The sequence below is a fragment of the Bidens hawaiensis genome, unplaced genomic scaffold (genome assembly GCF_021521415.1).
Source record: "Bidens hawaiensis isolate Kalapana, Puna unplaced genomic scaffold, B.hawaiensis_p1.1 tig00002866_1, whole genome shotgun sequence".
In the NCBI taxonomy this organism is placed as follows: domain Eukaryota; kingdom Viridiplantae; phylum Streptophyta; class Magnoliopsida; order Asterales; family Asteraceae; genus Bidens; species Bidens hawaiensis.
In genome coordinates, this window is record NW_027491154.1 from 2,512,991 (window position 1) to 2,531,178 (window position 18,188).

General features: G+C 35.5%; 4 non-coding genes and 2 pseudogenes across 5 annotated transcripts; 5 read left to right on the forward strand and 1 right to left on the reverse strand.

The window, feature by feature from the left end:
* Nucleotides 1–7,761: 7,761 nt before the first annotated feature.
* Nucleotides 7,762–7,876, forward strand: LOC143621569 (U2 spliceosomal RNA; annotated as a pseudogene).
* A 901-nt stretch (nt 7,877–8,777) lies between these two features.
* Nucleotides 8,778–8,973, forward strand: LOC143621547 (U2 spliceosomal RNA). Its single transcript, XR_013151544.1, has one exon. It is a non-coding gene; the product is annotated as a U2 spliceosomal RNA (small nuclear RNA).
* Nucleotides 8,974–10,652: 1,679 nt separating this feature from the next.
* On the forward strand, nt 10,653–10,848 carry LOC143621548 (U2 spliceosomal RNA). Its single transcript, XR_013151545.1, has one exon. It is a non-coding gene; the product is annotated as a U2 spliceosomal RNA (small nuclear RNA).
* A 598-nt stretch (nt 10,849–11,446) lies between these two features.
* LOC143621565 (U2 spliceosomal RNA) lies at nt 11,447–11,641 on the forward strand. The gene has a single exon (XR_013151560.1). It is a non-coding gene; the product is annotated as a U2 spliceosomal RNA (small nuclear RNA).
* Nucleotides 11,642–11,668: 27 nt separating this feature from the next.
* Nucleotides 11,669–11,862, forward strand: LOC143621561 (U2 spliceosomal RNA). The gene has a single exon (XR_013151557.1). It is a non-coding gene; the product is annotated as a U2 spliceosomal RNA (small nuclear RNA).
* A 220-nt stretch (nt 11,863–12,082) lies between these two features.
* Nucleotides 12,083–17,758, reverse strand: LOC143621537 (protein TORNADO 1-like; annotated as a pseudogene). Its single transcript, XR_013151539.1, has 4 exons — nt 16,801–17,758; nt 15,515–16,565; nt 13,632–14,883; nt 12,083–13,501 (listed from the first exon to the last, which is right to left on the reverse strand). The product of XR_013151539.1 is annotated as a protein TORNADO 1-like (transcript).
* Between the last annotated feature and the right edge of the window lie 430 nt (nt 17,759–18,188).

Sequence of the window (18,188 nt, forward strand, 5' to 3'; positions counted from 1 at the left end):
AAATATTAAAATAAGTATATTACTTAGCTAGAAATTGTAAGTCATTGTCTCATTGACAAAGCATAAGATACAACTTATTAAGCATGAAAAGGTTGTAATTTAATATATAGATATAATAAGTGTTGGTTTTGAAAGGTTATTTATCATTTTAACTTGGTTTATATATAAACGAGTGAACTGCGGTTTTTGTCCAAACAGGTTTTAGCACAATAGTTTTGAATTTGCGATTATCATCCTTGTGGTTTCTTTTTACTTTCAGTTAAACCCGAATTCACTAATCTCGTTAAGTCAGGTCGTTAAACCCATCAGTGTGCCTTTAACGTAAGTGCAGTTTTGTCCTTTTTTTCCCAACTACACTTCAGCCCCTCACGTGAGGGCCCTGCAAATTGGGACTGTGGTTTATTTGGGGAGAAAAATGACAAAACTGCACTTCTGTGAGGGGCACGTTGATAATTTTAACGACGAGCCTTACTGGGGTTAATGAATTCGGGTTCATTTGAAACTATTGGACTAAAACCGTGTATTTGAACAAATTACATGGACAAAAATCACAGTTTACTCTATATAAACTATGTTATTATTAAACGTGTTATTGATAAAACAATATAAATATAAAGAGAAACGATAATTTTTTACCTAACTAGTGTACTTAGTAAAATTATGTACCAATATAGTGTAGTTTGAAACATAATTACCAAAATGGATATTTTTAGTGGGACCCAACACCCACTTCATCTTCTTCCTTCTAAAGTCTAAACGCATTTTCTATCTCTCTCTACCTAGACCACTACAAGTTCGATCAAAACTCCGGCGACCATCAATAACCTTCCACCGATTACCATACCATAACACTGTTTGCATTTGTCATCAGTCCCGTCTATAACACCCCGTCTAAAGCGGAATACGCCCGGGTGCGACGTACAGATTGCCCAAAACACATGTGACACTATTAAGTGACAATATTATCATTAATTAATTTATACATCAAGTACACAAGTTTGTAACAAGAAATACAAGGAAAATACAAGAACAATTAACAACTTGTCCATTTATTAATATAACCTAAGTTCTAGTGTCTTTTCTGTTTCATCATCTAATAATTGTACCTGTAGCATATATATAAAATAAAGTCAACTAAATGAATAGTTGGTGAGTTCACACAAGTTTTGATATACGTACATAAAAATCATACAATTCCATGAACAAGTGTAAATGAGCAAGTAATGTCCTTTCCAACTGGGATTGTGCACCAGCGTACTCAGATAAGCGCAAATAAGGTCCTTTCCAGTTGAGATTGTGCACCAACATACTCGGATAATGAGGCCATTTTCCACTCATAACAACAAATGTATTGAGCGCAAAGGGGGGCGTATGATCATACTATATTGAAGTAATTGAAGTAATCCATGAGCAAGTAATTTGTAGAAAGTAACAAGTAAACACACAAGTCCATGTAGCGAATTGTATTTTGTAAATAATGAATAAACGAAACTGTAATTTGGATAGGATATATATGCTACCCCCAAAATAGTTAAAAAGGGTAAAAAGGGGGTGTGAGAAACTCACCTTGAAGTCGAAGATAAACTTGAAATAAAACCAAAAGCGTGTAAATGAAACCAAGCAATTGAACTTCATGAACTAGAATTGAATATACAAAATAAAATATTAACTACAATTTATAAAAGTAAATAAATTGGGTTGTCGGGAATTATAAGTGTTTAATGTATATTTTATTAATTTATGGAGTTTTTGATAATACAATGTTATTGTTAAGCTTTAACGAATTTTAACAAATTGTAAATAAATTATGAATTTAATATTAGTTTAATTTATGATATCAATATTAAGTTTGAATATTACGAGGTTAATGAAAATATTAGTGTAAACGATATATTTTATTTTGAAAATGAAAGTGTTAATAGATTATAAAGTTTAACGAACAAAACGTAATGTATATAATTTAAACGAGTCTTGACGAGTTTTAAAGATTGGTTTTTAGGTGACAAAATGATAAAACTAATTTTATTTAACTTAAAATAATTTTATGTGATTTATATAAATTTTATAAAATTTATTTGGTTTAATATATATAATAGATAATATTTAGAAAGAAAATAAAACAGAAAAACGGCCTGACCTAGGTTTGAACACGGGTCCTTCAATCCACAACAAGATGGACTAACGACTAGACCAGAGAGGTTGTATGTTAATAGATCAAAACAGAACTTTAAATATTATAACCTAGGTTCATCATCTTCCTCATACAAACCCTAGGATTCAAAACTGTAAATCCGTTCTGTGTTTGATCAGATTGGGTTAGGGGTTTTATTAATCGGCTCAAAGTGATTCAAAACCAAATAAAAAATACCTTGTATGGTGCCGGATTGATGACGAACGGGACTCGCCAGAAAACAACTTTGACGAGCAAAATTTGTGATATTTGAGAATGTTTCAGTTGAAAGTGATGATTGGGAAAAGTTTAGATGTATGTTAATGTCATGTTTATAATTTATTTTGGTCGATTAGGGATTAATTCAAGTTATTATAGTTTTGAGTAATAATCCGATCGGTTCGATTAATTACGAGTTAATGGTGCGTAAATGGTGAAATAAATTAGATAATAATGTTTAGGAGATGTGGAGACGTCGTTTCGGGTTATTAACGGATCAAAACGGAGCTCGACGGATCGTTTTAAGGGTTGCCGGCGCCGGAAACCGGCTGCCGGAAATTGGGATCGGAAAAACGTGGGAGGTGATGCTGCTACATGTTTATTATTTTTATTATTATATATATTTTGAATTATTTGCACAAACAGCCCCTGTACTTTCATTCTATATTAAAACATAATAAAACTTAAATTACCATTTGAACCTTATACTTTTAAAGGTTATATAAATGAAATAAAAAGTTAATGATTTGGATTATTTTCGTATTATACTCGGATAGTTTGTAACTCGATTAAGTAACACTTTAAAACTTGAAGTCTCGTTTATGAATAACACTAAAACGGAAATGAACGAGGAATGACTATAAAACGTCGTAATTGTTATTAAATCAATGAACTATGATTACGGATACAATGAAACGACATAACGGGTCGCTTTAGCGAATATATTATAAAATACATAAGACAGAATTTGAAATATATATTTATGTATATTTATAAAACCAAAAATTTAAAATGGATCGAACTCTCGGTTGTGAAAAGTAACGAATGTTACAGGACTTACAACTTTTGGAAATTTCGTCCCGAAATTAAAATAAAAATAAATTTTAAAAGAGTACAACTAATATACGGAGTTGTTAGAAGTTTTAACAATTTTATACAATAAAATAAAATAACGCCGATCTTTGAATGACCCGAAAGAACGCCACAAATAGGAAACATAACAATGACACTTATATATAGGATGTACCAGCGGCGTATCCACCATGCTCTTGTCATATTGTGTTTGTCCCGTTCCCCAAAATCATTCCAAGTTCCGAGTTATTTCACACAACTAGACTTATTATATTTTTCATGCGAGGACTTTGATAATTACGTGTTGACCCATAATTACCTCTATCGTCAGATGGTCAATATAACTTGCTCTATGGTGTGGTTTTAGGACGTAGACCTTACATAAATAATAAAATTCTCATACATAACGTTGAAAATCAAAAATAATGAATTTAAAGGGTAATAACATTACAAACATATTGATAGACCATTCAGGCCAAGGACAACGCGAAAAAACAATAAGTCAAGTAAATAAAATCATCGTGTCTAAAGCAAGTAAACGATGTTGGAAACGAAATAAACGAGATAATGAAATTAAAGAATGAAATATTTAGAATTATAAACATCATAACATGTAGTTGAAATAATGGAGTCAAAATAATGTGACATGTAAATATAACATTTAACCAACGAAATATGAATATGTAACTTGATAACGCATTGGGTTCGAGAATAGCTTAAATGAACGAAACTTGTAAGTATCAAAATATCATGATGTTTAAAAAAAATGAAAATCTCCAATAGAACATCGACGTAACCAATGGCAACGTTGAGATGAATAAACAATTATATCTTACAAACATGTAAACTGACAATAACTTGAAATGAAATGGATAATAAACAATTATACTCGGATAGTTTGTAACTCGATTAAGTAACACTTTAAAACTTGAAGTCTCGTTTATGAATAACACTAAAATAGAAATGAACGAGGAATGACTATAAAACGTCGTAATTGTTATTAAATCAATAAACTATTATTACGAATACAATGAAACGACAAAACGGGTCGCTTTAGCGAATATATTATTAAATACATAAGACATAATTTGAAATATATATTTATGTATATTTATAAAACCAAAAATTTAAAATGGATCGAACTCTCGGGTGTGAAAAGTAACGAATGTTACACCGTCCGTCACCACCGGAGTTCAACAGTTCGCCGGAACTGTGGCTAGTTCAACAGTTCGCCAGAACTGTGGCTGTCGGAACTTTCGGGTGATGTTTGGCCTTGTCTATGTCGGTCCAGAAATGAAGCGGAGGTGGCCAGTTTGTGTTTTAGGGTGTAAGAAGGGCTGGTCGTTGGAGGTGATCTCTGAAATGTATTGGGTCGTCGGAGGAGAACTCCGGTGGTGACGGACGGGACTGGCGACAGATGCTAAAAGTGTTATGGTATGGTAATCAGTGGAAGGTTATTGATGGTCGCCGGGGATTTGATCGGACTTGTGGTGGTCTAGGTAAAGAGAGAAAATGGGTTTAGACTTTAGAAGGAAAAAGATGAAGGGGGTGATGGGTCACACTAAAAATATCCATTTTGGTAATTATGTTTCAAACTACACTATATTGGTAAATAATTTTATTAAATACACTAGTTAGGTAATAAACTCTGTATGTTATTGTAGTTTAAGTTGGGTTGAAAAGAAGCCGAACTGATCCAAGCTCGTATGAGCCCAAACTTGGCATATTTGACTTAAGGGAGCTCGACCTTGGCTTGTGAGTAGTTTTTCAAGTATGTGTCCCCTGCGACCTGAAACTTGATTTGAACCCGTTCCAAATCCAAAATATGTCCCGTGTCGAAACCCAACTCGTGCGGAAATCTGTGCCGGCTTGAAACCCGTTCCGATCCAAAACCAATTTCATGTAGAAACTCATGTCGGGCCGAAACTCGTTCCTACCGAATAAATTGTTGATTTTGAAAGGTTAATTATCATTTTAACTTAGTTTATATATAAACGAGTGCACTGCGGTTTTTGTCCAAACATGCGGTTTAGTCCAATAGTTTGAAGTTTGTGATTTTGGTCTATGTGGTTTCTTTTCACTTGCAATTAAACCCGAATTCACTAATCTTGTTAAGTCTGTTCGTTAAACACATAAGTGTGCCATTCACGTAAGTGACAGTTTTGTCCTTTTTTTTCCAACTACACCCCAGCCCCTCACGTGAGGGGCCTGTAAATTAGGATTGTGATTTATTTGGGGAGAAAAAGGACAAAACTGCACTTCACGTGAGTGTACGTTGTTGATGAGTTTAACGACCGGCCTTAACGGGGTTAATGAATTCTGGTTTAATTGCAAGTAAAATGAAACCACATAGACGAGAATCGCATTTAAAACTATTGGACTAAAACCACAGATTTGAACAAATCACATCGATGAAAATCACAGTTTACTCTATATAAACTATGTTATTATTAAACGTGTTATTGATATACAATATTATTATAAAAAGAAATGACGTTACACGTCTTTTCCCAATGTAACTAATGATATATTAACCATGTGTTTATTATCAATGCATGCCAAGTGGAAAGTGGTCGACTATACGTTTGCAAAATACTTAATGCGTCTATAAGGTTAAGAGGTATACACCACTAGCCTAACCAATGTTTTAAAACTATGACCGGATGGTAGTTTTATTGGGTCAAAGGTTGAACCAGATTAAAGTCTAGGGCGACATTATAATTAGATGGTTTAGAAGAACTCGTTTTAAAGAGAAAACTTGAGAACTCGTTTTAAACAAATATTTATAATTTTTTTCATTCTTCTTAATTATATGTTGTTATTCTTTACCAAAATTTATAAAAAAAATAAAAAAAATGTTGATCATGTCATCATGATATTACATGTATATGTAATAGTGTTATATTACATGTATGTAATACAAACAACAATATTGATATATTACATATATGTAATATGTCAAATACCAAGATCAACTTATTTCTTTTTTTCCTTTTTGTTTAGAAATGTAACCTTATAATTAAGGAAATGACAATTTTTTAAAAAGAAAATCATGTTTGGGTGGAGTTTTTGCTAGTCATTTATGAATCATATTCCCTTTGCGTCCCTATGGTTTGTTGGCAGAAGCACATTGAGTCCCTCAAACGTAAAATGATCCGATTGAGTCTCTGTGGTTTTCTAGCCTACGGGTTGCAGCCTTGCAGGTGCTGATAACAATCCACTTTTGTTTTCACATTGCATCAAGTCATCAACAATAAAAAATCTTCACACCATAATTACAAAAACATATCGATAAAACTAGTAACAACAATTTTTCGACACAACCACCGCAGAATCAAGTCAAAAGCTCGTATAATTTGGGTCTAAATTGACTATTTAAATCTAATAACACTAAACAAGTTTAAAATACAAATCAGGGCATAAACCTATGCAAAGTCAAACAGAATAGTAGATCTAAACAGAAATTGACAAAAACAAAGATGCATACATGGAATTAGAAACAAAACATACCAATAAACTAGTAAAAGTAATTGTTCGATCCATCGATTAGAAAAACATATCAAAAACTGGTATAAAAATTGGTCTAAATCGACTATTTTAATCTAATAAAACATCACAGGTTAACAATAGATATCACCGAATCAGATTTGGAGAGATCAATGTATGGGTGGGCGGTCGTGGCGGTGTTGAAAATATTAGAACTTAAAACTATAGTTAAAAAACACAAAATTATTCAAAGTAAATATCAGAATCATCATTCGTTTGCATTGTGCTAAGAAAGAAACAGAAGCTGTGCCATACATTCAAAGATAAAAATTATTCAAAATAAAGTGCAAGCAAAGGACTAGTGGAGTTATCACGTTATGAGAGTCATGTTGCCATAGTTGCAGTTTCCTATTATGATACATTAACAAATCTTTTAGGACTCTACTAAAAAATCAAACAAGCTTTGTAGTCAAGTGAACGAGGGTATAAATTTGCTGATTTAAGCCTTCATTAAGAACATACTATGGTTTGACTCTGCATTATATTATAATAAACAAGGGACTTGGTGTCGCGTATTGTTTAGTTCTTAATGCATCCAGTTTAGGTAGTCCATTTTGCTGCAAAACTTGTCTGGCCAGATACATATCTGTTTGTTCATTGGTAGAACTATGTAGAAGGACTAGGTATTTACTCAAAGAGATGAAGAATTTTGTTTATTGATAAGACCGAATAATGTTGGTTAGTTGCTTTACATCAAAATGTCAATATCATAATTTCCTTGTGGACTATGATTGCTGAGCTTGTGGTGTGGACACTGTATTTACACTTAATGGTGTAGGGGAGCTTGTCTAGGATCGGTTAATTGATAAGAGGGTGAGCAAGCAAAAGTGGGTTCTTTGAGTTTGAAACAACAAATTTCAGGGTGAGGTTTTGGATCAGGCTTGTTAGAAACTCTCACAGTCCCACATCGGCTGAGTGAAGAAAAGACATGAAAAGACTGTCTACATAAAAAAAGGCCCAAGAATGAAATAATCATACCTTTCTTGGCCTTTTGGCTAAGATCAAGTGTAGTATCTGTTCTTATCAGTTTAACATCTGATATGTGAGCCACTCGATATTAATCTTATTTTTTGTGGGAGAAGACCCACCAAGGCTTTGCACACCCCTCCAATTTAAAGTCTAAAATGGTTGAATTAACTGATGTTACCAACTATGTTACCAAGCAGACATGTGATTTAGCTGATGTGAGCTAACTGGTTAGTTACATACTTGTGATTATAGACTACCAAATCATCTATCACCCTGTATTTATCTTGTGCATATGGCATTTACAAACCCAAGCAATCTGACAATCATCCCTGCGAGTCTATTTTGTAGCAAAACTTGTCTGGTCAGATTCTTTGTTAGTTCATTGGTGGAACTATGTAGGACTATAATTACTCTTTTGTGTTATAAGAATTTTCATTATTGATAGATGATGAATAATGTCAGTTAGCTGCATTGCAATAAAATGGCAATATATATAATTTCCTTGTGTTATTATGATCACGGAACTTATGGACTCTAATACTTAGCAGGGGAGGTGCTGGCGTAGTTTCGATATTTAGATATGAATAATCATGTCACGGACTCACAGGTGTAGTTTGGATAGTAGCTTTATCTACCCTTTAGCAAACTGGAAACACAATAGCTATCAGGATTAGAGTGTAAGGAACATTGAGTTCTTACAAAGTTAAAGAACGGAAATTAATCCATTCTTCCAAGTAGAATATTCAGTATGTAGGCTTGTATTGAGGCAGTGTGTGTGATTTGTATATACCCCACTTCAAATGACGAACACTTTATGTTCTTCATAGTTTATTGAACAGTAATCAGCACTATTTTAGAATCTTTAAGTCTAATTTTATTAGATATTAATTAATCAGCATTACCTAGAGAACAACCAAATGGCAAACATTACTCGCAGTTGCAGTGTCCCACATCGCCTGAGTGAAGAATGCTTATATGAAGGGACTGCCTATGTAAACAGAGGTCGAAGAATATATCAAGCATACCTTTCTCGGCCTTTTGGCTAAGATCAAGTGTAGTATCTGTTCTTATCAGTTTAATATCTGATATGTGAGCCATTAGCTCACTCGATATTAATCTTATTTTTTATGGGGGAAGACCTGTCAAAGTAGCTTGCTGCTTAAGTCTTCATGCGTTGCCTTGGTCTTACACTACCACTAAGGCCTGGTGCACCCCTCCAAACCTTAGTCATATTTGTTGTATTTCAATGTTTAATAATAAATCTAATTCTTCGTTAAAAGGTTGTTTATAGAACTATAGAAGCCGTTTTTGGTAGGATAGACAAATGTATGTTTTAAATGTGTTGAATTGCGCTTGTTTTTTCTTCCATAATACACTATCAAGGATATTAATTTCTTGTTTATAGAACTATAGAAGCCGTTTTTGGTAGGATAGACAAATGTATGTTTTAAATGTGTTGAATTGCGCTTGTTTTTTCTTCCGTATACACTATCAAGGATATTAATTTCCCACATACAGGAGAAGATGCAACATTGTCTTCCTTTTTATCCTTGATCCTTTGATCACATGCTAATTCAATCTATCTAGTCATTAGGATCCACTATAACTCCACCATTTTCATTTCATTTCATTTCTTTGATTATTCATTAGAACTCATTTAGCTGAAAAAAGCGCATGGTGCTGAAAAAATTTCTTCACTTCGGTTTCGATCCTGATGTTTTTAAGCTGACACATCTTACTTTGTTAATACCTCATTATGAAGTCAGGGATTTCACGTTAACTATCTTCAATGTATGAATCATATAAACAATTGATTGATCATTTGTGCATTGCAGTTGTTATAACCATATACGCTTTTCTCTGGTCGAACTTTTCAACACCTCTACATATCACCAAGATATTTGAACTAAGAATTTATTTAAATCTCAGGAGCATTGAAACTGTTTAAGTGTAAATATCGTTGAGAAGGCATTCAATTATTTTTGTGTGCATGGTAACCCTGCAGTTTTTAGTCTTTTGCGTCTCAATTGATATAGCTTATGTATATGAAGCTGGTTAGTTACTTTTTCACTGTTGTCATCCCTCATATCATAATATGCTTAAGTGCAGTTCAAATGTAGTGAAACAGAAATATACTGTTACTCCTTCCTCTAAGTAGGCATAAAAGTAGATAATATCGATAAATGAATTTCAATTGATTTTAACAATTCATTTGTGGTTTATTGATATTTTTGTAGGTGTTACTGATGTAAATAGAAGTAACGACAACGGTTATGAGACATGTTGAAAGATGGTTTCTGTGATGAGGTTAAGGACATTATTCGTGGCTTCCTAACCACCCCCTTTTACTTCTTTATGTGTATGTTCCATTCTCTTGATACAACTTTTCTTCATACTAAAATGCAGCTGGATGAACACAGACAAATATACGAAGAATTGCCTGAATTTTTGGAGGAGGTGTTGTTAATTCCTGTTACAAATAGGTATGTTATGTTTTTCTTGTACCATGTTTGATAACCCAATGTAATTTCTTTATTTGAATTTGAATTTGAATTTGAATCTCTTGTTATTCTCTTTTTAATCTATTGTTTATCTTTTTTTTAGTTATCTTTTCTTGAAAAATTACTCGTCTTCTTGTTTACTCGCGATTATCGACTCCAATTCTTGTCTCACCAGCTTCATAGTGGATATAAGTTAGAAAACATGATTGGAATATAGTAACAAAACGAGTCTTATCAGTTCAACTTAAATGGCTGGCTAGTATTAACAGGATTTAGAAATCCTGAAAGATGAAAACCAAAGGGAACTCAATAATCTGTGTCCCACATCGGCTGAGTGAAGAATGCTTGTGTGAAGGATGTGCCCATACAATCAGCGGCCCAAGAGGATACTAAGCATACCTTTCTCGGCCTTTTGGCTAAGATCAAGTGTATGATCTGTTCTTATCAGTTTAATATCTGATACGTGAGCCATTGGCTCACTCGATATTAATCTTATTTTTTATGGGGGAAAGCCCGTCAAAGTAGCTTGCTGCTTGGGCCTTCACGCGTCGCCTTGGTCTTACACTATCACTAAGACCTGGCGCACCCCTCCAAAACATAGTTAAATTTGTTTTATTTCAATGTTTAAAAATAGTCTATTTTTTTGTTTTGAAAGGTTGTTTATAGAAGATGTTTTTGGTAGGATGGACAAATATGTTTTATTTGCCTTTGTTCTTTTCTTCCGTATCCACCGTTAAGGATATTAATTTCCCACATACTGAAGAAGGTGCAACACTATCTTCCTTTTTATCTTTAAACGTTGCTTTCATAACTAATGCAGTTGGATGAACCGAGGCAGATATACGACCTTGTAAGTAAGTTTGGATGAGCTGAGGCAGTAACGAGTGATGCCAGAATGAATCAAGTAAGTTCCCTATATAGTCTTTTATAAACGATTTGAAGTGCTGATTGAGTGTCAATCAAATGTACATTTTATCCTTTTTACAGTTTATTAGACATGTAAAATTCTGAAATGACAAAGGAAAAAGTCATTCTCAGTCCCTCCCATATCGGCTGAGTGAAGAAAACATACATGAAGTGACTACCTTTATAGTCAGCGGCCAAAGAAGGGAATAACATATCGGCTGAGTGAAGAAAACATACATGAAGTGACTACCTTTATAGTCAGCGGCCCAAGAAGGGAATAATCATACCTTTCTCGGGCTTTTGGATAAGATCAAGTGTAGTATATGTACTTATCAGTTTAATATCTGATATGTGAGCCATTGGCTCACTCGATATTAATCTTATTCCTTATGGGGAAGACCTGTCAAAGTTGCTTGCTGCTTGGGTCTTTATGCGTTGCTTTGGTCTTACACTACCACTAAGGCTTAGCACACCCCTCCAAATCATAGTCAAGAGGATACCAAGCATGCCTTTCTCGGCCTTTTGGCTAAGATCAAGTGTAGTATCTGTTCTTATCGGTTTAATATCTAATATGTGAGCCACCAGCTCACTTGATATTAATCTTATTTTTCATGGGGGAAGACCCGTTAAAGTAGCTTGCTGCTTGGGTCTTCATGCGTCGCCCTGGTCTTACGCTACCACCTTGGCCGCACCCCCTCTAGTTTGCAGTAAAAAATGTTTCTGTTCTATATAATGTTTGGCTCGGCTATGCTACAAACAGTTAGCATTTAATAAATATTGGACAAGTTGTAATTGTTGGGATAATTGTGTTAATAGTTAGCAAGTTACTTGGATAGCTCAATGTACTTAAAAGAGAATAAAGATGAATAGAAAGAAAGAATTGCAGATTAATTGTGTGAGCTAACTGATAAATTAGAAATATAATGTGATTACAAACTACTAAATCATCTTTCACCTCTCTGTTTCGTCACATAGGTACCTCGAATATTTCATTTGATCTTGTATACATATGTCGTCTGCAAACCCACGCAATCTGACCATCATCTCGGTATCTGACCCTCCACAGCCCAAACTTTTCTGCAATATCTTTCCCTGTAGAGCACCCTCTTTCCCTTAAAAAATCCACAACCCACTGCTGTGCTGCTTTCATATCTTGCTGAATGTCGGTTGACCTCCCTCTGCTCCCACCAGCAGCCGCAGCCCCCACCACCCCAGCTGCTGCCACACCTGCTGCCCCGTATGCAAGCGGGTTTCCCGCCAGATGCGCCACTTCTCTGCTCAAATCCGGTATCATCTCACCCATTCCTGCAGCTATATGAGCTCCTATTTTTAATGCAAATGTCAGCAGCTTCATGAAACCTTTCATGTATGGAGCCAAAGATATCACTGCTCGGTTATCTATCTGCATCATTTCACACCCCATTTGATCTTCAACAACATGCATTTCGCCTCTGAACTCGCACAACATGTGAAGCCGAAGTGCAGTCATTCCGGATATCATGTTTGTCACCAATCTTCTCGAGTAATTCTCGGTTTTCACAAAATAAAACATGTTTGGAACCTTTCTTTCTTCTATCTGAACGTTATAGTTTGCTAAATAATTAACTTTTCGATGAAGCTCGGTCAGTAGCCTATGTTCATAGTATCTCAGCCCTTGGATTTCTTGGTTCAAGTCTCTGATTTCCATCTCAATGATCTTGAGCCTCTGGATCACCTCTTCCACGCCTTTAGCGATTCCAGCAAATGACGGGTCAACTTTACCAGTTTCATCTTCTTGAGGGCGATTTTGCCCGTTTGAATCGGTATCTGTAGGCACTTGTAACTCCACAGCTAGATTATAAAGATCATGATACCTTCTATGAAGTACTTCTCTGAAGTCATCATCGGATAGTAAATCCCGAGCAAGGTCAAACCCGGCTCTCAAAACGGGTCGGCCCGAATCCGAGACTGGGCTCCAAGTATGCTGATAATCATACATGCTGTCTGCTGGAACCGAGAGCAAAGTCTGCTTTAACTGAGGGAGTGATACACATTGGGTTTTTCGGTATCGTGGGGGTGTTAGATTCTTGACACATTCTGGACGAATGACGTTTTCAGTTAAAATTAACCCGTGACAAAGGTTTTGGATTGATGGGTATAGAAGCTCTCGAAAGAGCTTAATGGTTTCGGTTAAGTTTTTGGTGGAGCAGGCAAGAATATCAATATAGTACCCGAGCTGTCCTCCCAGCTCGACCCGAATGTGGACGCCATTGATGTTGATCAAGATGAGGTGTTTTTCTAGACTGTATGTTGCACCATGTTGGCTTTTGAGTCCTATGATCTTGTTGTGTAGTTGAAACTATTTCCAAATAAAAAAAAGAATTTTTTTATTTTTTTAATATAGCCGATTTCTCATTAAACTAAAAACGATTACAATAAAGTGGCAGGAAAATGGGCAACAAGAAACAAGCAGTTTCTAATGAACATACCTGTAATTTTGGGAAGAACCCGGGGGTGAGGAACATGTGACTCGAGTCATGACATTCAAGGTGTCTTCCTGCAAACACACAATCAGATGTGACCAACTGCCACCTCGGTATTCTCGTTCTGTTTTCTTCCAGAAGAGAAGGAATCAGCAGCAAAGATTCCGGATCAGACGGGTCTTGTCTGTAACATAATTCCAGTTTCAGCATCATGTTCACCAGATCACCCGCATCCAAGTTCCCGAAAATCTTGGAACCCATCCCTGGAATCTGGCTATGCAAACTTCCTCTCAGAATCTTCTCCAACTCTTGTCTACTCACAAATCCACCGTTAACATCTTCGTTAGAGTTCGTCTTTCTAACGTTTAACTTCACTAGCTGACCGACACCTCACCGCAAAACCACTGGAAATCCAAAATCAAAAACTCTAAATCTTCAAAATATATCACCTCTCCTATGCTATGAAGACACGTGGCAACCGCCTTTAGCCTCATCTCCACTCTCTTTACAATGTGATTGCTTCTCGATTGAACACGTAAAGACGGAACTCTAATCTGGCACAAATCACTAAACTCTCGCCACCTCATCGCTGGTTTGTCATGATTCTCCGACCTCCAGTCGGATAATAATGTTATGAGATCGTTGCAGAGTTCGTAGACCCTCGGGACACGTTGCAGCACAGTCTTGCTGGTTTTTCTAATATGATGTGTGAGTTTACTCACTGAAGCGGATGATCTTGCGTCAACTGTGAATACGGTTGGATAGAAATCGACATACCCTTGGAACTTATCTCTAACTCTCTGAACCGCGTTTACAGTATGCTGGAAATCCAGTGACGTCGGATCCACCTTATCATGGTGTGTTAGCACCATGGTAACATTTGTTAGCATGCACTGCTGATCTGCTCTTTTTGAGTTGGAAACTATGAACCTGAGCCAGTACTGCAGGTCTTCTTCCAACTCTGACGGTGATTTTGGTTCTTTGTTGTTTGGTTTATGGAATAAGCTTGAAACGATTACGAAAAATGAAGCGCTCCCGTGCCCAGGGAACATGAGGTCGTGGACGGAAAAGAGCTCGTGGTGACCTCCTAGGTTCCATATCGAAAGCTTTGTGTCTTCGTCTTTGAAAGTTTTTACCTTCATTCCGGAAGTTTTAATCGCTTGCTCAACTGGATTTACTAGAGTTTTGACTTGATCAAGGTATGGTAGCTTTGAAGAAGACAGGTTTTGTGATATGGAGTTGCATAATGTGGTTTTTCCTACATGAAGATGATGTATGCTCATTATATCGTAAATTGATTAAACAAGAGCAAAAGAGATGGCATATATACTTCAATGAGAGTAATAATAATTAATAATATTTCTGTGAATTTCTAAGTTCTAACAGGACATGAAAACACAACATAAACCGAACATGAAATTCACAAGATTGGGGTTCGTAACAGATTCGGATCTAACCGACCAGCGGACATGCTTACTTGTTTAGTTAAACAGGTTGACCCATTTAACTCATTTATGTTTATAAAAAATAAAACTATGCGATTTGTCATAACTATTTTGAATAAGTGTTTTATGCCAAAACATAAAAGATAAATGAACATATGTTTTTATAGTGTAAACACAATTATTTATATTCATTTGTATTATTTGTAGTAAATTTGTAACTTTAAACTATTAATATGGAAAAATATATATATAGAAAAAAAACATTTGGGATAAACTAATCATGTTCACGTCAACTTGTGAAAACCCGTATTTTGTTAAGGCTAAATGTCTTACACGATTTTCAGGCGGGTTCGGTCGTGTGTGACCCGTCACCCCGCGAAAAAGGCCCGTTTAACACCTTTAGCAAAAGTAACTTTACAAAATAAATATCATGATCAAACTTACCAGCAAATTCTTGCCCACAAATGAATATTCTGCAGCTTTTAGGCACTGTCATGGGCATATCCTTGAGCAAATCAAGTTCAGGTTCAGCTTCAGATTTTGCATTTTGACCCAATTTCAGATATATTTCTTCAGCTTTCCCACAAATCTGCAGTGGGGTTATTGCAACATCAATCTCCTCAATCCATGGATTCACCTGCAAAGTCTCCATTATCGCCTTCAATACCAAATCGCCATCAACCCCTTTGCAGCCTTGCAGAGACAAACACTTCAAACTAGCATTTTTCTCCAAACTTTTAAAAACTCTAATATAATCTTGTGGTTTTAAGCTTTGATCTTCATATATACCCAATCTTGTTACTGTCTGATTACTGCTCAACATCTGCAAAATCGCAACCAAACCGCCCCTCCCGATCTTTGTTCTTTTCCCTCCAAATGTTATCGACTTTAAAGTTATATTCGCTTGAATTTGAAGAGTGGAAAACCGAGTTAACGGGCAAAGCAAGTGTTCAACACCAACCCCATTAAACCGGTTATCATCTAAATACAAGTTTTCCAAGCTGCGGTTCTTGAAAAGTCCAGCTGCAACATAAACAACTCCCTTGTTTTTTAAGCATGTTTTCGAGAGACGAACTTCTTTTAGACTCCGGTTCTGTTCAAGAACCCACCGAAACTCCTTGGCCCAGCGGGATCTCAACCGGACCCCGGTCAGGTCAAGAGATTTAACAGTTGTGTTCCACCCTAGAGCACAAGCCACCCTGCATGCGCCTGAAACTGTTATCCTGTATATCCGTAATGTGCTACTTTCGGGTGCGAATTCAACCACTTTTGAGCTTGTGTTCTTATCATGCTCTCCACTCCATACATGAACTTCCATCGATCGGTTTCTTGCTAGCACTGCAGATATCAATGGAGTCGCTGTGATCGAACTCGAGTCAAAGATGGTCAACACCTTCAACGTCGAATTCGCTTCGATCATTTTGGATATTTCTTCTGCCCCTTTTGATCCTATTGAATCTTCCCATATTTGTAACTCTTCTAAACAAGTATTCACCTGTAAAAGTAATCAGAAAATATTTGAACAAATATACTCAAGTCCCGATCGATAATCAAACACAAAGTAAACGACTAATTCTCGTTTATTAATCAGAAATTATAACTCAAAAATTTATTACAATATCTCAAAACCAACTATGAACGACTTGTCATTATTGGTCCCTCAAGTTCACCGACTTGTGACTTGGAGTCCGAAATTACGTCCAACGTATACTATATACAATTAGCATTACCTTTAAAGCTGAAGCTATTAAACAAGCTCCATATGAACCGATTCTTGATTCAGACAACATGATCTCTTTAACCACTTCATTCTTCTTCAATATCTTCGCTAACCGGTCCATGCACTCAAAATCCAGCTTACATTTCTTGAACTCGACTCGTTTCACATTCGACGAATTATCAAGCAAGATCTCAAGATTCTTTACTTCTTCTATATCCCACTCAACCTGGTAAAACTCGAGATTCTGTAACGAAAGTCGTGTTTTGGACGATGATGATACGAGTGTGAGAATGTTAGAAAACTGGAAATGGGATTCATTTGAAATATTAATGTGAATAGAATCATTGGTTTCTTGGTGACAACAAGATGTTGGTTGAGAAAGATGGAATGAAATGCTTTTAAATTCGAGAGTTTCGGTTTGTATTGATTGGAGAAGCCATTGAAGGTCTCTCAAGTTTTGGTTTGATGCCATTGTTGATGAATGTATGATAGTGTAAACAGTAACGGTAATTATGTTTGAAATTATATTATTGTATAAGTTCATAGGATATTGTGAAGTGCTTTCTTTCGGCGGAAAATAAATATTTGCTTTCACTTTTAACTGTTTTGCTTTTATGGTTTGTGTGGGAAAGTTTGAATAAGTTGCACTAAAGGAAATAAAAAGTTAAAACAGCATCAATGATTTCTCATATTTATAAAATATAAATATAAATATAAATATTTTGCTAACAAAAGATTAATGAAACATCTTAAATAATTGATTTTTGGATTAAAACTTACCATTGTGAAATTCAATTTTAATAGTAAATGTTTCACTTTTTTGAAAAGCATGTTTGGTTGTAAAGAAATGATAAATTCTTTGATGCCTAGGTGATGGGTGTTACAAAGCATTGATACCATTCCTCGAGCGGTTGAATTCTCTTTAATAGTAATAAACAAAATATTTAGAACCAAAAATTTTATTCACTCATGTGCATGCATGTGTCATAACCCTTTTACCTGTTAATGCAACTTCTTGATTTAAGACCAAAATTCAAACTTTTGAACAATTATCAGATTAACTTTCCAAACAAACCTCAATACATATTTTATACCAACAAAACTTATAACTGTTCAAATCGCCTTTAGGTCAAAATTAGACAAAATTAACAACTTCAACAACCTTCACCTTTCATAAATTTTCATTTTCAATTCATGATTCAATACTTGAAATATGAAAACACTTAGACCATGCATACTCGGCCTTCATTGCGGCGTTGTATGCCCAAAACGCCGGGGGCACCCCCCCCCCCCCGGGGGGGTATTTTGGAACAAGCGTTTCATACAAAACGCTAGTGTGGCACGAGTTTTGAGGGTTTTGTGTGAGAGAGAGAAAGGTGTTTTGGGGTCTTTTTCCCA